General features: G+C 41.4%; 1 pseudogene; it reads right to left on the reverse strand.

Annotated features, from left to right (window-relative positions):
• Nucleotides 1–17,257: 17,257 nt before the first annotated feature.
• On the reverse strand, nucleotides 17,258–18,174 carry LOC110544643 (olfactory receptor 4C15-like; annotated as a pseudogene).
• Between the last annotated feature and the right edge of the window lie 1,783 nt (nucleotides 18,175–19,957).

Genomic DNA, 19,957 nt, shown 5'->3' on the forward strand with positions numbered 1-19,957 from the left:
TAGCAACTTATGATGTCATCATGTGTTGCCTGTTAAGTGGCCACACCTGGAAGGCATGGTTACCTTGCCCCTAAAAGGGACAACCTGACACATGGTCCCTCTCTTGCTCCTTTCTCTCTTGGTCCTTCTTGCTCCTGGTCTCTTGGCCTTCTCTCCTTTCTCTATCAGGGCACTCCCTTCTCTCTCTTTTTCCTTCTCTCTCTTTTCCCTCTATCTCTCATTTCCTCCATTGTGTCCTGCTTCCCCCTTCTCTGCTTCTCTTCATAAACACCTAATAAACCACTTTCATATAAGACCTGTTGTATGCCTAATCGTCATTATGTAAGCTGTCCCATAACATTACAAGGAGTACCTCCCCAATTAGTGGACTTGGGGAGAGGCATGGGAGAAGAGAGAAGGAGAGTGGAATTGGGGGGAGTGAGGGAGTAGGCTACAGCTGGAATACACAATGAAAAAGTTGTAATAAATAAAAAAGGGAAAAATTATAATGTGTTTAAGTCAAATGTATGACAGAACAGAATTAACCTGTGTTGTTTGCAACATTAAAATCAGAAAAAGGTTTCATTTTGGAGTCTTTTTTTTTTAATATTGGATGCATAGTTCCATTAAGTAACTGGGTTAGCAGCCCCAGATATCCATTCCTCAAACTAATTCTCAGGAACAAATGAGATATCACAATAAGAACCACTATGTGAAGAGAGAAGGGTCAGGTCCTTCTACTTGGAAGACAGATAGACAAGCAAGGAGATGTCAGAAGAGCATCTATCACTTCCCTGCCTTTGTTATACACTTGTTCCAATAAAATGCACATACTTTGATGAGATGTTTTGAAGCCAGATCTTAATTCCTCACATTCTTTCCATTGAAAAAAAATCATTTATGTGTCTTTGACATGCTTGTCTACATGAAATATTAAGGACAAAAAATGTCACACACACACACTCACACACATACACACAGCTGGGGAAATGCAGCTAAGTTTGAAAAGTTACCACTGTTCTAGGGTCACAGTCCCTAGAGGGGAACTAGCTACTATTGTTTTCCTAAGTGGGCTCTTTTTCAAACTACTTTCTAAATATTTACAAGAACTGCATAACATTGAGCCTCAAGTAATCCATTTTGGGAACCTTACTCTTCTCTAAGAAACTATTGATACTTAATAGTTGTTGGAGGGGTATGTCTTATTTTAGGGTTGCAAGCACTGAGGAATTGCCCTTGCTCCTGTAAAAACCTTACTTTTTATACTCTGAAGGGAAACTCTGATTATACTTGTTGAGCCTCAGATAAAAAAAGATGTGAAAATAAGAGAGATTTGTTGGGAAGAAGAAAGGGAGAGAAAGGGAGAAGTGCCAGGTCCAGCCAGCAGAGTCGAACGGTTCTTGAGTCGGGAGTGAGGATTAATATTAATAAAATAAACACACAGCACACAGGAAACTTTTTAAAGGTCCAGACTTGACAGCCACAGAAAAAGGCAGGCTGCCGCAGCAAGCAGCACAAGCAGCAAGTCTCAAGACTCTGCCTCCTCCTCTGCCTCCAGCCCTCTGACCTCTTTATTTGTGAGGAATTACTTTTAGCCAGTAAAACATCTCAGAACAATGGGTTAATTTGCACAAGGAGCCTGAGGAAGAGGTGTGACCCTCACAAGCTATCCCACCTGCTGTCACAAACAAAAGGAGATGGACTTGCAAGTTCTTCTCTGCCATTAGTAAAGGCCTACTAAAAGCTATCTCTTCGCCGAGATTTAAATATCAAAGCAGGCCGCTGGAGTCACGGCTCCTGACAGAGAAGAAAGTGGAGAATAGTGTGAAAAATTGACTAAAATTATATATATATATATATATATATATATATATATATATAATATATAATATAAACATGACATTTCCAAACATTAAAAAATTAATGTGAAATAAAGTTCAATGATCTCTGTTGATAATTGCTTGAGTGTAATTATATTCAGCTGTATGTGCAAAGTTTAGGAATATTAAAATCTTCTCCAGCATGTGTTGTCACTTGAGTTTATGATTTTAGCCATTTTGATGGATGTAAGGTGAAATCTCAAGGTTGTTTTGATTTGCATCTCCCAGGCTTACTGCATTCTTTTCCTGCCCACTAAAGATACAATTGCTAGGAAATGGGCCCAGATTGCCAGGTCAGAACTGTTTGTGGTCTTGGCTCCTAAAGTAAACCAATCATTTCAAAAGTCAAATTCCCTTACCCAATCATGTAACACCAAGGCATGTAATTTCCTGTTTCCGTTTTTTTTTTCCCTTTAAAAAAGAAGGTGGGATTGGGATGGTGAGATGGGAGGGGATGGGGAAGGGGGCTACAGAAGGGATATAAAGTGATTAAACTGTAATTTATAAAAATTAAAAAAAACCTTGTTCCCCTAGATCATGAAGCTACATCCCTCTCCTGCTTCCATAGGATATACTCAAAGTATATTATAAACGTGCATAAAAATCTTTAAAGATAAATATAACAAACTGTTCATATCATCTTAAAATATATGCATATATTTGATTTTGATTTAAAAACAATTTGTTGGTCACAGCATTGCACACACAATAATGCCTATTTTATAGTTTTATTTCGAACATTGGGTTCATAGGTTCATTGAACACTGAGCTCAGGTGAGTCCAAGAGATCCCCAATCAATATAGTCTCCTGACATTGCCTTTGGTTCCCCTCTATAACTTGAAGATAAGACTGGATTGCTGAATACACATGCTTCACACACAGAACGTGGAGGAATTAAGCTAGAACTGACCTGGAACTACCCCTTTGAGGACTAGGTGTCACAGTGTCCAAAGATGCCTGCAAGCTGCCACAAAGAAAATGTAGTCTATAGTCTTAACCAGCTGTAAAGCCTTTAAACTACAACAAGGACCATGCCAGCGTTATGCCCAGTTCGCAAACCCCAAAGGACCAGGAGTAGACTTCTCTGTAAATACATTAGGTTTTTTTTTTTACTTGTATATGCCTTCGAGCACAGGGCAAAAACCTCCTGTGGAAACAGGAAAGGAATGCGGCCCATAGGTCTAGGGGTACAGAGTTTTTAAAGAAAAAAAAAAACACAAGCAGAGACTTACATGCTTTGGCATTACATGACTGGGTAAGGGAAATTGACCTTTGAAATGATTGGTCCACTTTAGGCTTAAAGACTACAAACAGTTTTGGCCTGGTCAGAAGGGCCGCTTTCTTAGCAGCTGTATAATTAGTGGGCAGGGAAGAACGCAGTGAGGCTAGTTCTTCTCCTCCAGGCAGTAAGGCTGGACATATCTCAGTTTGGCTGGCCTTGACTCAGGCTTGTGCTTTAAACTTTAAAATAATAGCCACTGATTTTTAATCCTTTGGTCTCTCATCAGAAATGTAGGTCCAGTGCTGCAATATTGACACTTGTATCTTATGGTAACTGACAGCTGTTGTACTAAAAGGTAATTGTACTTAAAGCTCATTCAATATGAAACAAAAATTGAGTCTTGGTACTCTAAACCTAGCCAACTACCTTTGTCTACTGAGGGCATAGACCTTAAAAGAGTACTATTGCTGTTTCCTTAAACTAACAGAGTTTCCAGCTATATTTGAAACATTTTATTTATTTATTTATTATCCATGAATAGATGTAGCGCTCACCCCTCCACAAAGAAGCCATACACAATAGCACAGAATGAGGAGAACAACTCACTGTGGAGTGCCCATCTCCAGGTGATACATTATTTACAGCAGTGTCCTACACTTATGTGTTAGGAAAATTGGCAAGAAGGGTGGGAAAGTTAAAAGAACCAGAGGACTAGGACATCTGCTGAACAATTATCTCTTAGACATGACAGGGATGGACCATCCACAGAATCACAAAAATAAAACAGTTTCCTAAACAAGAACTATGTAGGAATTGAGCATTTTAGCAAGAGTCCTCCCTCTTGATTAGTTTCTTTAGGTGTACAGATTTTAGTAGGTTTATCCTATATTATATGTCTATATGAGTGAGTATATACCATGTGCGTCTTTCTGCTTCTAGAATAGCTCATGCAGGATGATCTTTTCCAGATCCCACCATTTACCTGTAAATTTCATGATTTCCTTGTTTTTTATTGATGACCAATATTCCATTGTGTAGATATACCACAATTAATGCTCAATTCCTACCCATAAAGGCAGAAGAAAAAGAGAGAACAAGTCAGGAGCCTGACACAGAGGACCTCTGAAAGGCTCTGCCCTGCAAACTATCAATGCAATTGCTGAGACTTATGAGCAACCTTTGGGCAGAGTGCAGGGAATCTTAGGAAAGAAGTGGGAAACAATAAGATCTGGAGAGAATAGGAACTCCACAAGGAGAGCAACAGAACAAAAAAATCTGAGCACAGGGGTCTTTCTTGAGACTGATACTCCAACCAAGGCCTATGCATGGAGATAACCTAAGACCCCCGCACAGATGTAGCCCATAATGAAATCTATACACCTAAAAAAGATAATCAATTGATAAAAAAGATAATCAATTGAGCGGACATGGGGTAAGATAATCAATCCTCGTTTAGAAAGACAGATGGGATGTGCATTGAACGTATGACAGGAGTCTACTGAGCGCATCTGAAAGACTCTAACTAGCAGTGTTTTCAAAGCAAAGACTCATGACCAAACCTTTGGCAGAGTACAGGGAATCATAAGAAAGAAGGGGAGTTAGTCTGTTGGGGAAAGGATAGGAGCTCCACAAGGACCAAATATATCTGGGCACAGGGTCTTTTCTGAGACTGACATTCAACCAAGGACCATGTATGGATATAACCTAGAACCTCCACTCAGATGTAGCCTGTGGTAGCTCAGTAACCAATTGGTTTCCCAAAGTGAGGGGAACAAGGACTATTTCTAACAGGAACTCAATGACTGGCTCTTTGGTCTCCCCACCCCCGAAGGGAGGAGCAGTCCTGTTAGGCCACAGAGGAGGGCTTTGCAGCCAGTCCTGAAGATACCTGATAAAACAGGATCAGATGAATGGGGAGGAGGTCCCCCCTATCAGTGGACTTGGAAAGGGGCACGGTGGAGATGAGGGAAGGAGGGAGGGATTGGGAGGGAATGAGGGATCGGGACACGGCTGGGATACAGAGTTAATAAAATGTAACTGATAAAAAAATAATAATAATAAAATAAAAAAAAAAGAATGAAAGAATCCCCCTGTCTAGGCCACCCCCACAAGAACTCCACAGAGTTTTCTGTTCATGATGGAAGAGTAGTACAAGGGCTTGCAAATGGCTACATAGTGATCACAGGCCATGGATATCAAGATAATCACCTCTACACCAGTAAAGAAGTGCACAGCAAATACCTGGTGGGGACAGAAGCTCCACAAGGAGAGCAACAGAACCAAAAGTCTTGGCTAAGGTGTCTTTTTTGAGACTGATACTCCAACCTTGCATGAAGATAACCTTCACAGATATATGCCATAATAGCTCAGTCTCCAAGTACGTTCTGTAGTAATGGGAACAGGGACTGTCTCTGACATGAACTCAGTGGATGGCTCTTTGTTCACTTTCCTCCTGAAAGGGGACCAGCCCACAGAGGAAGACAATGCTGCCAGTCCTAATGAGACCTGATAGGCTAGGTTAAAATCTAAGGAGAGGAGGACTTCCTCTTTTAGTGCCTGATTCGAGAAACCCGAAAAGACCACTAAAAGTCAAGTCCAATTCAAATCACAGGAGGATCGTTTTTCAAGCTTAAGCTTGGGCTGCCACTCTTCCATGAAGTAACATGTTAGAAAGTAAGGCCCTCTGCCGAGGGTTTGGTTATGTCAGGGAATCATATGAAAGAAGGGGGAATTAATATGACCTGGAGAGGACAGGAGCTCCACAAGGACCAAATATATCTGGGCACAGGGTTCTTTTATGAGAGTGTTTCTACAACCAAGGACCATGTATGGATATAATCTAGAACCTATGCTTGGATGTAGTCCATGGTAACTCAGTATATAAGTGGGTACCCTACTAAGGGGAACAGGAACTATTTCTGATATGAACTCAATGGCAGGCTCTTGGACCTCCCCATCCCCCCAAGGGAGGAGCAGCCCTGGTAGGCCACAGAGGAGGACTTTGTGGCCAGTCCTGAAGATAACCAGTAATCGAGGGTCAGATGAAAGGGGAGGAAGTTCTCCCATATCAGTGGACTTGGAAAGGGGCAGGAAGGGTGGGATTGGGTGGGTATGAGGGAGCAGGATACAGCTGGGATACAAAGTTAATAAAATGTAACTATTGCTGAGTAATATTCCATTGTGTAGATATACCACAATTTGTGCATCCATTCCTCCAATGAAAAGCATCTGGGCTTTTTCCAGCTTCTGGCTATTACAAATAAAGCTGCTACAAACATGGTTGAGCAAATGTCCTTATTATGTACTTGAGAATCTTTTGGATATATGGCTAGGAGTGGTATAGCTGGATCTTGAGGAAGCTCTATTCCTAGCTGTCTGAGAAAGCACCATATTGCTTTCCAGAGTGGTTGTACAAGTTTACATTCCCACCAGCAGTGGAGGAGGGTTCCCCTTTCTCCACAACCTCTCCAGCATGTGTTGTCTCTTGAGTTTTTAATCTTAGCCATTCTGATGGGTTTAAGGTGAAATCTTAGGGTTGTTTTGATTTGCATTTCCAATAAAAAACAAGGAAATCATGAAATTTGCAGGTAAATGGTGGGATCTGGAAAAGACCATCTTGAGTGAGCTATCCCAGCAGCAGAGGGATGCACATGGTATAGACATATAATATAGGATAAACCTACTAAAATCTGTACACCCAAAGAAACTAATAAAGAGGGAGGACTCTTGCTAAAATGCTCAATTCCTATCCAGAAAGGCAAAGAGGCTGAACATCAGGAGAAGGAGAAAAGAGGGAACAAGTCAGGAACCTGACACAGAGGACCTCTGAAAAGCTCTGCCCTGCAGACTATCAATGTAGATACTGAGACTTATGGGCAACCTTTGGGCAGAGTGCAGGCAATCTTAGGAAAGAAGTGGGAAACAGTAAGATCTGGAGAGGACAGGAACTCCATAAGGAGAGCAACAGAACCAAAAAATCTGAGCACAGGTGTCTTTCCTGAGACTGCTATTCCAACCAAAGACTATACATGGAGATAACCTAAGACCCCTGCACAGATGTAGCCCATGGCAGTTCAGTATCCAAGTGGGTTCCATTGTGATAAGAACAGGGACTGTCTCTGACATGAACTGATTGGCCTGCTCTTTAGTTAGCTCCCCCTGAGGGGGGAAGCAGCATTACCAGGCCACAGAAGAGGACAAGGCAGCCACTCCTGATGAGACCTAATTGACTAGGATCAAAAGGAAGGAAAAGAAATCCTTCCCTATCAGTGGACTTGGGAAGGGGCATGCATGCAGAGGGTAGAGGAAGGGAGGGATTGGGACTAGAGGAGGAGAGGAGGGAGGGAGCCACGGGGGGGGGGAGGGATACAAAGTGAGTAAAGTGTAATTAATAAATAAAAATAAAATAGGAGATTCCAAGATGGCGGCGAGCAGAGCGCACCGTTTTGGAGAGGCAGAAGACACCAATCTCCGGAATTGGTGAGTGGAGAGTCAATCAAAGCTAGAATTTGGACTGTGGGGCTTTTTAAAGGAGAGGGGCCACCACAGAAGCGTGGAGTGCTAGTAGATTTAGATCGGGCACGGACTTCTCCGGGAAGGAAATAGGGCGCCTCCCTTGTCCGGGCCTCCCCCGGGGAAACCCGCCCACAGCACCAGGCAGCTGAGCGCAAAGCTCACATCCAGGAGATCAAGGCAGCAGAGACAGTGCTCCAGGCCCCTTACAGCAGTGGTCTGCTGTAACCACCCATTGAACACCCAACCCCTCCTGGGACACATCCCACTCAGGGCCCTCTGGTCCTGAGGATCGTCCCCTCCCCCATCCCGCTGACTTGATCCCACGGCTTAGATTGCAGCAGGAAGTGCAGCGGAGCTCACGCCCCAAGCGGCCAGAGCGCAATAACCCTAGAAACCTCCTCACAGGAGGAGCGCAGGCCCAATCACAGAGCTCCAACCACTGAGCGTTAACCACAGAGACTCAGATCCACAATATAATTCTTCCTGGATAACAAAGCCGCAAAGCTCAGTGCCTGGGACCCTAGACGGGCAGAGGCAGGGAGGCAGGGCTCCAGACCCCGCAGCCGCAGCGGAGAGCAGTAACGACCTGCTGAACGCCACCACTCAGAGGAGAACACACCCCACCTAGGGCCCTCTCACCGAGCTCTTGACCCATGGAACACACTCCCCACTACCACCACCACCCGGCTCTGCAGGAGTGCATGCACCGCTGAAACTCCATCCCGCCAGAGCGCACGCCCAATACAGTGCTAGCCACAGAGACTCAGACCCACAGTACAACCGGTCCCAGATCTCAAGCCTGCAAGTGGCAGCACTGACTACACAGGGCTGCCCAGCCAGTGACTGTATGGACCATCCAAACCCTCAGTGGCAGAAAAACAACTGAATAGACACTAAAGACCAGCAGACCAGTAAAATCAATACGCGCACGCATTCTTCAACAGCGCTTGCGATTCCTTAGCGCCTGCAACAACTTCAGTGCCTGCAAAGCACCCCTCTCACACACTGAAGGCCTCTTCATTCACCAACACCCTGTCCCTTAGGACACACCCACAAGCACACGCTCAAACACACGCTACCCCGCATTTGCCCTTTTGCGCCTGCGAACTTTCCTTCTACAGGTATAGCTGAATAACCAACGCACACACTGAAACCACTAGACCTCACTAGACCTTCATTTTCCTGAAGAATTCTCCAGATACCAGAGAAAAACCAGTCTGACCTGCAGAATCCAGGAACAGACAGTGAACACGACAGATAACCAAATGGCCAGAGGTCGGCGAAAGAACACAACCAACGCAAATCAAGATATCATGGCTTCACCGGCAACCTCCAAAATTATTGGACACTCCAACTCAGCAGAAACAGAAAAAGAAAATGATTTTAAAGCTATGATTATCCAGTTATTTGAGGCACATAAAGAGGAAACCAAAAAATCTCTCAGAGAAATAGTCAGAGATTCAAACAGTTAAAGAGGATACAAAAAAATCCCTTAACGATTTGGCCTCCCAAATAGAAACAAAGACAAACGAGATGAACGAAGAAGCTCTTAAAGAAACACATGCAAATATAGCCAAACAATTGGAGGCAGAAGCAGAGGCACTAAGAGAGGAAACAAACAAAAAAATAGAGTCCATCTTGGAGACACAGGAATCCACACTCAAACAGATGAAGGAAATGTTGCAAGACATGAAAACAGAATTAGAATCAATAAAGAAAACACAAACTGAGAAAACCCTGGAACTGAAGAACTTAGAGAAAAGAGAAGGAATCTCAAAGGTAAGCATCACTAATAGAATTCAAGAGATGGAAGAGAGAATCTCGGGTGCTGAAGATACACTCACAGAAATTGATACTTCTCTCAAAGCAAAAATAAAATCAGAAAAATCCCAAACACAAACCACCCAAGAAATCAAGGATGCCATGAAAAGGCAAAATATAAGAATAATAGGAATTGAAGAAGAAGAGGAGTCCAGGTTACAAGGTCCAGAAAATATTTTCAAGAAAATAATAGAAGAAAATTTTCCCAACCTAAAGAAAGAGATGTCCACAAACATACAAGAGGCCTACAGAACACCAAATAGACTAGACCAGAGAAGAAACTCCTCACGCCACATCATAGTCAAAACACTTAATCTACAGAACAAAGAAAAGATACTAAAAGCAGCAAGGGAAAAAGGCCAAGTAACATATAAAGGCAAACCTATCAGAATCACACCGGACTTCTCATCAGAAACTATGAAAGCCAGAAGAGCCTGGGGAGAGATCATGCGGGCCCTAAGGGACCACAGGTGCCAACCTAGACTACTTTACCCAGCAAAGCTTTCAATCAACATAGATGGAGAAAATAAAATAGTCCACGACAAAACTAAATTTAAGCAATATTTGAACAGCAACCCAGCCCTACAGAAGATACTAGAAGGAAAATTCCAATCCAATGAAAACAAATACACCCAAGAAAACATAGGTTAAAGATAATTTCCAAAAAAAGTCAAAAGCAAACAAGCAATGATTCACAGTAACATCGCCAACTCCGCAATAATAGGAAGTAACACTCAATGGTCATTAATATCTATCAACATCAATGGACTCAACTCTCCAATAAAAAGACACAGACTAACAGAATGGGTGCGGAAACAGGAACCAACAGTCTGCTGCATCCAAGAAACACACCTAAGCAACAAAGATAAACATTACCTCAGAGTAAAAGGCTGGAAAACAGTTTTTCAAGCAAATGGACCCAAAAAAACAAGCAGGAGTGGCTATCCTAATATCTAATAAAATAGATTTTCAACCAAAACTAATCAAAAAAGACATAGAGGGGCACTACATTTTCATCAAAGGAAAAATTCACCAAGAAGACATCACAATTCTAAACATCTATGCCCCAAATACAAGAGCACCCACATTCATAAATGAAACATTATTAAAGCTTAAACCACACGTTGATGGCAATACCCTAATAGTGGGTGACTTCAACACCCCACTCTCACCAAGGGACAGATCAACTAGACAGAAACCAAATAGGGAAATAAAAGCACTTACAGAGTCCCTAAATCAAATGGACCTAATAGACGTCTACAGATCTTTCCACCCAAACTCAAAAGAGTATACCTTCTTTTCAGCACCTCATGGAACCTTCTCCAAAATAGACCATATAGTTGGTCACAAAGCAAGCCTCAACAGATATAAAAAGATTGAGATAATCCCTTGTATTCTATCGGACCACCATGGACTAAAGCTGGACATCAACAACAATGGAAACAACAAAAAGCTGACACGCACATGGAAACTGAACAACTTGTTACTCAATGATAGCTGGGTTAAGGAAGAAATAAAGAAAGAAATTAAAGACTTCTTAGAATTCAATGAAAATGAAGGCACAACATACCCAAATTTATGGGACACATTGAAAGTGGTGCTCAGAGGAAAATTTATAGCACTAAGTGCCTTCAAGAAGAAATTTATAACATCACATACAAGTAACTTAATGGCCCAACTGAAAACCCTAGAAAAAAAAGAAGCAGATACACTCAAGAGGAGCAGAAGGCTGGAAATAATCAAACTCAGGGCTGAAATCAATCAATTAGAAACAAATAAAACTATTCAAAGAATCAATGAAACAAAAAGCTGGTTCTTTGAGAAAATCAACAAGATAGACAAACCCTTAGCCAAGCTAACTAAAAAGCAGAGAGAATCTATCCAAATCAGCAAAATCAGAAATGAAAAGGGGGACATAACTACAGACACTGAAGAAATCCAAACAAACATTAGGTCATACTACAAAAGCCTATACGCCACAAAATTTGAAAATTTAAACGAAATGGACAATTTTCTTGATAGATTCCATCTACCAACATTAAGTCAAGATCAGATAGAAAGACTGAATAGCCCTATATCCCCCAAGGAAATTGAAGCAGTCATTAACAGCCTCCCCTCCAAAAAAAGCCCTGGGCCAGATGGTTTCAGCACAGAATTCTACCAGACCTTCACAGAAGTGCTAATACCAATTCTCCTCAAACTATTCCACAAAATAGAAACAGAAGGAACATTACCAAACTCATTCTATGAAGCGACTGTTACCTTGATACCCAAACCACACAAAGACCCAACAAAAAAAGAGAACTTCAGACCTATCTCTCTTATGAATATTGATGCAAAAATACTCAATAAAATACTTGCAAACCGAATCCAAGAACACATCAAAGATATCATCCATCATGACCAAGTAGGCTTCATCCCAGGCATGCAAGGGTGGTTCAACATACGGAAATCCATCAATGTAATCCACCATATAAACAAACTGAAGGAGAAAAACCACATGATCATCTCCTTGGACGCCGAAAAAGCATTTGACAAAGTCCAACACCCATTCATGTTTAAAGTATTGGAGAAATCAGGGATACAAGGCACATACTTAAACATAGTAAAGGCAATATACAGCAAGCCTACAGCCAACATCAAACTCAATGGAGAGAAACTTAAATCAATCCCACTGAAATCAGGGACAAGACAAGGCTGCCCACTCTCTCCATATCTATTCAACATAGTACTTGAAGTCTTAGCCTGAGCAATAAGACAACTAAAGGAGATCAAGGGGATACAAATCGGAAAGGAAGAGGTCAAAGTGTCACTATTTGCAAATGATATGATAGTATGCATGAGTGACCCCAAAAATTCAACCAGAGAACTCCTTCAGCTGATAAACACCTTCAGCAAAGTGGCTGGATACAAAATCAACTCAAAAAAATCAGAAGCCCTCCTGTATACCAAAGACAAAAGGGCCGAGAAAGAAATTAGGGAAACAACACCCTTCACAATAGCCACTAATAACATAAAGTACCTTGGGGTGACACTAACCAAGCATGTGAAAGACCTGTTTGAGAAAAACTTCAAGTCTCTCAAGAAAGAAATTGAAGAAGATATCAGAAGCATGGATCTCCCGTGCTCATGGATTGGTAGGATTAACATTGTGAAAATGGCCATCCTGCCAAAAGCAATCTACAGATTCAATGCAATTCCCATCAAAATACCGACTCAATTCTTTTCAGACCTTGAAAAAAAGATTCTCAGCTTCATATGGAGAAACAAAAAACCTAGAATCTCCAAAACAACCCTATACAACAACAGATCATCTGGAGGTATCTCCATTCCTGATCTCATGCTGTACTACAGAGCAATAGTAATAAAAACTGCATGGTATTGGCATAGAAACAGAAAGGAAGATCAATGGAACCGAATTGAAGACCCAGAAATAAACCCAAGTACCTATGAATACTCAATTTTTAACAAAGAAGCCAAAACCATTCAATGGAAAAAAGATAGCATCTTCAACAGATGGTGCTGGTCTAATTGGATGTCTACATGCAGAAAAATGAAAATAGATCCACATTTATCACCCTGCACAAAACTAAAGTCCAAGTGGATCAAAGACCTCAACATAAAACCAGATACGCTAAATCTGTTAGAAGAAAAAGTAGGGAACAGCCTAGAACTCATTGGCACAGGAGACAACTTCCTGAACAGAACTCCAACAGCACAGGCTTTAAGAGCAACAATCAATAAATGGGACCTCATGAAACTGAAAAGCTTCTGCAAAGCAAAGGACACCGTCATCAAAACAAAATGACTGCCTACAGATTGGGAAAGAATCTTCACCAACCCTCTATCTGACAGAGGGCTAATATCCAGTATATATAAAGAACTAAAGAAGCTGAAAAGCAGCAAAACAAGTAATCCACTTAAAAAATGGGGAACGGAGCTAAACAGAGAATTCTCTGTAGAGGAATATAGAATGGCAGAGAGACACTTAAAGAAATGCTCAACCTCATTAGCCATTAGGGAAATGCAAATCAAAACGACCCTAAGATTTCACCTTACACCCATCAGAATGGCCAAGATGAAAAACACAAATGACAACACATGTTGGAGAGGTTGTGGAGAAAGAGGAACCCTCCTCCATTGCTGGTGGGAATGTAATCTGGTACAACCACTTTGGAAGTCAATCTGGCGCTTTCTCAGACAATTAGGAATAGCGCTTCCTCAAGACCCAGCTATACCACTGTTAGGCATATACCCAAAATTTGCTCAAGTACACAATAAGGACATTTGCTTAACCATGTTTGTAGCAGCTTTATTTGTAATAGCCAGAACCTGGAAACAACCAAAATGTCCATCAACGGAGGAATGGATACAGAAATTGTGGTATTTCTACACAATGGAATACTACTCAGCAATCAAAAAGGAGGAAATTATGAAATTTGCAGGCAAATGGTGGGATCTAGAAAAGATCATTTTGAGTGAAGTATCCCAGAAGGAGAAAGACAAACATCGAATATACTCACTTATATAGACCTTAAAGATAGGATAAACAAAATGAAATCTATACACCTAAAGAAGATAATCAAGAAAGTAGACATGGGGTATGATGATCTATCCTCATTTAGAAAGACAAATGGGATATGCATTGAACGTATGACAGGAGTCTACCGCAGAAAGCATCTGAAAGACTCTACCTAGCAGTGCTCCAAAATAGATACTAAGACTCACAACCAAACCTTCGGCAGAGTGCAGGGAATCATATGAAAGAAGGGGAGTTTGAAGTGGAAAGGATAGGAGCTCCACAAGGACCAAACGTATCTGGGCACAGGGTCTTTTCTGAGATGGACACTCAACCAAAGTCCATGAGAGGATAAAACCTAGAACCTCTGCTCGGATGTGACCTGTGATAGCTCAGTAATCAATTGGTTTCCCATAGTAAGGGGAACAAGGACTATTTCTAACATGAACTCAATGACTGGCTCTCTGACCTCCCCACCTCCCAAGGGAGGAGCAGTACTGTGAGGCCACAGAGGAGGACTTTGCAGCCAGTCCGGAAAATAGTTGACAAAAGCGAGTCATATGAAAGGGGAGGAGGTCCTCCCCTACTAGTGGACTTGGAAAGGGGCAGGGAGGAGATGAGGGAGGGAGGGTGGGATTGGGGAGGGAATGAAGGATACAGCTGGGATACAGAATTAACAAAATGTAACTAATGAGAAAAATAAAATTATGGAAAAAAATAAAATAAAATAAAAAAATGGGAAAAAATAAAATGTAACTAATAATAAAAAAATAAATAAAAAAAGAAAGTGAGGTCCTAAGTCTCAGGGAGGCAGAGTTTTTAAAGGAAAAAGGGCAAGTGGGGAATTCCAACCCTTGGCATTACAAAGAAGGGTAAGTTTTGCATAAGGAGTTCAGCTTTCCAGATGACCTCTAGGCTAATTGTTCCAAGCCACCTGGCCAAACCAACAGATATCTAGGATATCTGTAGGATAGCCTGCTGGGTGGAGGACCTACTAACACATTCTGTGGCACTTATGACAACCTGACAACCTGTGGGGTTGAGACCCGATTATAGTTATCTATTTACACATTCTGTGGTATCCATGACAACCTGCAGGTGGAGGGCAATGTGGCCCTTCTCGGAACCCAAAGGTGGGGGTCAAGTCACTCCAAGGTCAGTGAACTTAAGAAAGAATCTAAGAAACCAAATGGAGCCACCCCTGCCATCCTCAGTTCCTTCACCCTATTAGTGGACTTGGGAAAGCGCAAGAGAGGAATGAGGGAGGGTGGGATTGGGAGGGGATGGAGGAGATAGCTACAGCTGAAATACAAAGTGAATAAGCTGTAATTAATAAAAGAAATACATCTAAAACAAAAAAAATGCAATCCCACCTGTGGTGGGCATGTTTGTGCACAACTTTAATCCTGTACTTCATAAGCAGAGGCAAGCATGTCCCTGAGAGTTTGAATCCAGCTGGGTGTACATAGTCAGTCAAGAACGTAGAGTGAGACTCTGTGGGAAATCCCATGGACACATATTAAGTTTGAAAAAAATATAAAGTTTCTAATAATATATGGTTTCTATTATGTTCATCTCTCTATATTTCTAGGTAGTGTAATCTCAATGTCACTAAAACCTTGAAATATTTTTAGTTTGTTTCTTTTCCCAATTTCAAGACAAAATTTTATATGAATGGAGTCTAGGTGCAGCCTGGACATGTTCTTGGTTTTTTTTGTTTGTTTGTTTGTTTGTTTGAATTTGTTTGTTTGTTTTTGTTTTTGTGTTTGTTTGTTTGTTTTTTGGTTCAGTCTTTGTGAGCACCCATGCTCCCAAATTAGTTTACTCTGTAGGGCTTCTTGTGGTGTCTTTGACACCTCTGGTTCCATTTCCTTCCTCCAATACTTCCACAAAATTCCTAAACCTCTGTCTTTTCTTTGGCTCTGGGTCTCTGCATCTGTTTCCATCAGCTGCTGGATGAAGCCTCTCAGAAGACATTTATACTAAGATCCTCCCTGCATGCATGGCTGAGTAACATTAGTAAAACCAGGGTTTGGCTCTTTCCTATGGGGTGTGTCTCAAATTTGGCCAGTCATTGGATTGGCATTCCCTCAGTCTCTGCTCCAACCTTTACACTTTTTGTAGGTGAGACAAGTTTTGGGTAGAAGATTTTATGGGTCGGTTGGTGCCCCTCCCTCCACTGGAAGTCCCACCTTGCTATGTGAAGTAGCTACTCCAGGCTTCATATCTCCTGCTGCTTCTAGGAGTCCAAGAGATAACCTCACACACACTGACTTCTGTTCTCTTTCCCAGGCCTCCCTCTCCACCCCACCAACCCCTGATCTCTCTACACCTGAACCCCACCCAAGTTCCCCTTTCTATTCCTTTTCCCACTCATTTCTCTCCTTCCATCTTCTCAGATATCTACCAAAACACATTCATTCCATCAACTAATTTTAACAGATATTAAAATGGCTAAATTTCTTTTAATATTGCCTTAGATTATGGCATAGTTCAATTATTTTAAAATCTTTATTGTTTAGAATATTTGTGAATAAATAGAAGTATTGCACTCTAAAACTAATCAGATCTCTGATATATATAACTCATGAGTTATGAAAAAGGATAAAATGCTATATTATTTTACTCCCAATTCAGTCAATGACTTTTTTGTTTTTATTGATGGTTAAGTATACCAATACTGAAACTACGAAATTTAAAGGGAAGTTTCACAGCATCTTTCTGAATGTCAATTTCAACTCTATATATGATCATTTTAACTGACTTTAATGTTTATATTCAATTCATAGTGAAAATGTTATCTCACAAATGAATTTCTCATATATATCTTAATACATTATTGATAGAATAGTTTCATGTGCTTCTCTATAAAGAGTAATCATGAAGGGCTTCTATGAATAAATATGGTTTTATTTTGTGATTTACATTAAGTTTAGTAAGTATAATTATTTGATTTGTTGTATTTGTTACATGTATGAATGTGTGTGTGTATGTGTGTGTGTGTAATGTATATGAACATGAAAATGCTGGTAACCATGCACATTCCTGCAGAGCATTCAGGAGTAATGAATATCGTTCTCTATCTCATTTCCTTGAGAAAAATATCTGATTGACTGAGTTTTGAACTAGCTATGCTATTCGTAGATTAGTTGTCCAGTTCATTCTTGGGGTCTGCCTGGTTCTGATTTACCCACAGTGCATTAACGATGACCTACTATACTTGGCTTTGGACATGAGTGGTAAGTATCCTCATTCTTACACAGCAAGGACTTTTGTCCACTCAGCCATTTCCTCGGTACTGTAAATACAATGTTTTAATATTAATCATGAACCTCTATCAGTTTCTTCCACATTTTCCTCGTGGCATTTATCATTTCCTTATTTCTGAAAGTGTAACCCATAGGATTGAGCAATGGTGTCAGGACATCTGTAAACACAAATACATGTTTCTCAACATGGTCGTGCATATATTAATATACAAGGAACAAAGAAACAAACTACAACAGTAATATGGGGTCCACAAGTGGACAGAGCTTTGTACCGCCCTTCAGAGCTGTGGGCTCTCAGAGAGAACAAAATGACATGATAAGAAACAAGCAAATAAGAGAAAATAATTATGCAGATTGACCCACTGTTAGCAAACACCATAATGAAAAATGTGTGTGTCATTGCAGGCAAGCTTCAGCAATGGGAACAAGTCACATATGAAATGATCAATGATATTGGGTCCACAAAAAGGCAGCTGCAAAGTGAAGGCAATATGTATGATAGAATGCAAGAATCCTCCAGCCCAGGCCATGCACACCAGAATGCCACAGAGCCTCCTGTTCATGATGAAAGAGTAGTGCAAGGGTTTGCAAATGGCCACATAGCGATAATAGGCCATGGCTGCCAGGATAATCATATCCACTGAAGAAAGACAGTGCACAGCAAAAATCTGGGTCATACAGCATTCAAAAGAGATAATCTTCTTCTCATAAACCAAGTCTATGATCATCTTTGGTGTGACAACAGAAGAGACACAGGGATCTAGAAAGGATAGGAATGCCAAGAAGAAGTACATGGAGGAGCTGAGCAGCACAGGACTGTAGAATATGGTCACCACAACTATCATGTTGCCCACAAGAGTTGCAAGATAGACCAATAAAAATATAACAAATGATATTTTCTCAATTTGGGGGTTTTGTGAAAGCCCCAGGAGTATGAACTTATTGATGAAGCTCTGGTTTTGCATCTTCTCCAGAGGAAAGAATAGTGTGTTTATGAGACTCTGTAATTATAAGAAAAACACACATCATATAAATTTATAGTATTAGAATCGACAATGTGGCACATCTTTTTTCAAAAATTATCTTTATTGATTTTATTACTCTTCAAAACAATATATAAAGGAAAATATAATCAGATACCATGCAAAATTGATGTAGAAAATTTTGAATAATTTTAAATAGCCACAATTTTAATATTTGGGATGAAACCATCTATTTGTATTAGGAAGGGAAACACATCTTTGAGCTTTCAGTTTTTATCAATCTCTAGATTTTTTTTTGGTAGTAAAATATTGAAAGGCTCCCTGCATTCTGCCCAAAGTTTGGTCATAAGTCTCAACATCTGCTTTGATAGTCTTCAGGGCAGAGCCTTTCAGAGGAATCTTATGAAAGAAGTGGGAAATAATAGTAAGATCTGGAGAGGACAGGAGGACAAAAAGGAGAGCAACAGAGCCAAAAAAAATTGAACACAAGGGTCTTTTCTGAGACTCATACTTCAACCAAGTACCATGCAGGGAGATAACCTAGAACCCCTGCACAGATGTAGCCCATGGCAGTTCAGTTCCAAGTGGGTTCCATAGTAATGGGAAGAGGGACTGCCTCTGACATAATCTGATTGGCCTGCTCTTTGATTACCTCCCCCTGAGTGGGGAGCAGCCTTACCAGGCCACAGAGGAAGACAATGCAGCCACTCCTGATGAAACCTAACAGACTAGGAACAGAGGAAAGAAAAAGAAAGCCTCCCCTACCAGTGGATTTAGGGAGGGAAGTGTGTGGAGAAGTGGGGGAGGGAGAAATTGCGAGGGGAGGGGGGAGGGAACTAGAGGGGGGATACAAAGTAAATAAAGTGTAAAAAAAAAAGAGTCTCACAGTGCTATGATCAAGGTATTGGACAGGATTAAAAGCCACCTGTATGACCATGAGTCTAAAGCACTCCCAACCTGAGCAATGTCAATTTGATCATCCTTTAGTACTATGTGATTTTTCTTTTTTTTTCAATGCAGTTTATTCAGGAACATTGAACAATCCTCGGACCCCGGGGAAAGCCAGCCCACAGCTTAAATAGCCTCTGGGTAGCCAACCCAGGCGTGCCACGGGGGCAATGCAGATAGGTCCACATACATGGAAGCAAGCCAGATCCTCGGCCTTAGCCAAATGTGGAGTTGTTCGTGACAGAGAGCACTCACCATCGGGAAGGTGGAAGGCGGAAACCAGCTCCATCTTTAAGGCATAGCATTCCGCAGCTCTCTACAGTTCCCCCTTTTTGTTTTAGACGCATCAGGCAAGAGTAGAGGTCTGATCTCTGATATTAGAAATAAATTGGGACTTTGTACAGATGTTCATTTAGGTGTCATCCACCCAAAGAGCATCAGACCCGTCCGATACCTTTTTCTCAGAGGCGGGACCTGGGGCATCAACCCGCATGCAATCAGACATGCTCTTCTCTGGGTCCAAAGCGGCTGACCCTGAGTGCAGTGCTTAGCCTCGCATCCTGAGCGTATCATTTTAGCTTTTTATGGTATCCAACCATGCTTGGGGAGAATGTCCTGCTTCAATGGCTGTAAAGGCCTGAATGATCATGGCTGCATCACACTGTTGTGAGACTCTAATCTTGCATATATACCACAGGCAAACCAAGGAGACCAACACCAGAAGGCCTGCTAACACTCCCATGCCCGCCCATTCCTTCAGATGATTCATGGCTGCAGCAATCCATGTTGATAATCCTGTGGCTAGTCCTGCGTCCACTCC

The sequence above is a fragment of the Meriones unguiculatus genome, chromosome 7 (genome assembly GCF_030254825.1).
Source record: "Meriones unguiculatus strain TT.TT164.6M chromosome 7, Bangor_MerUng_6.1, whole genome shotgun sequence".
NCBI lineage: Eukaryota > Metazoa > Chordata > Mammalia > Rodentia > Muridae > Meriones > Meriones unguiculatus.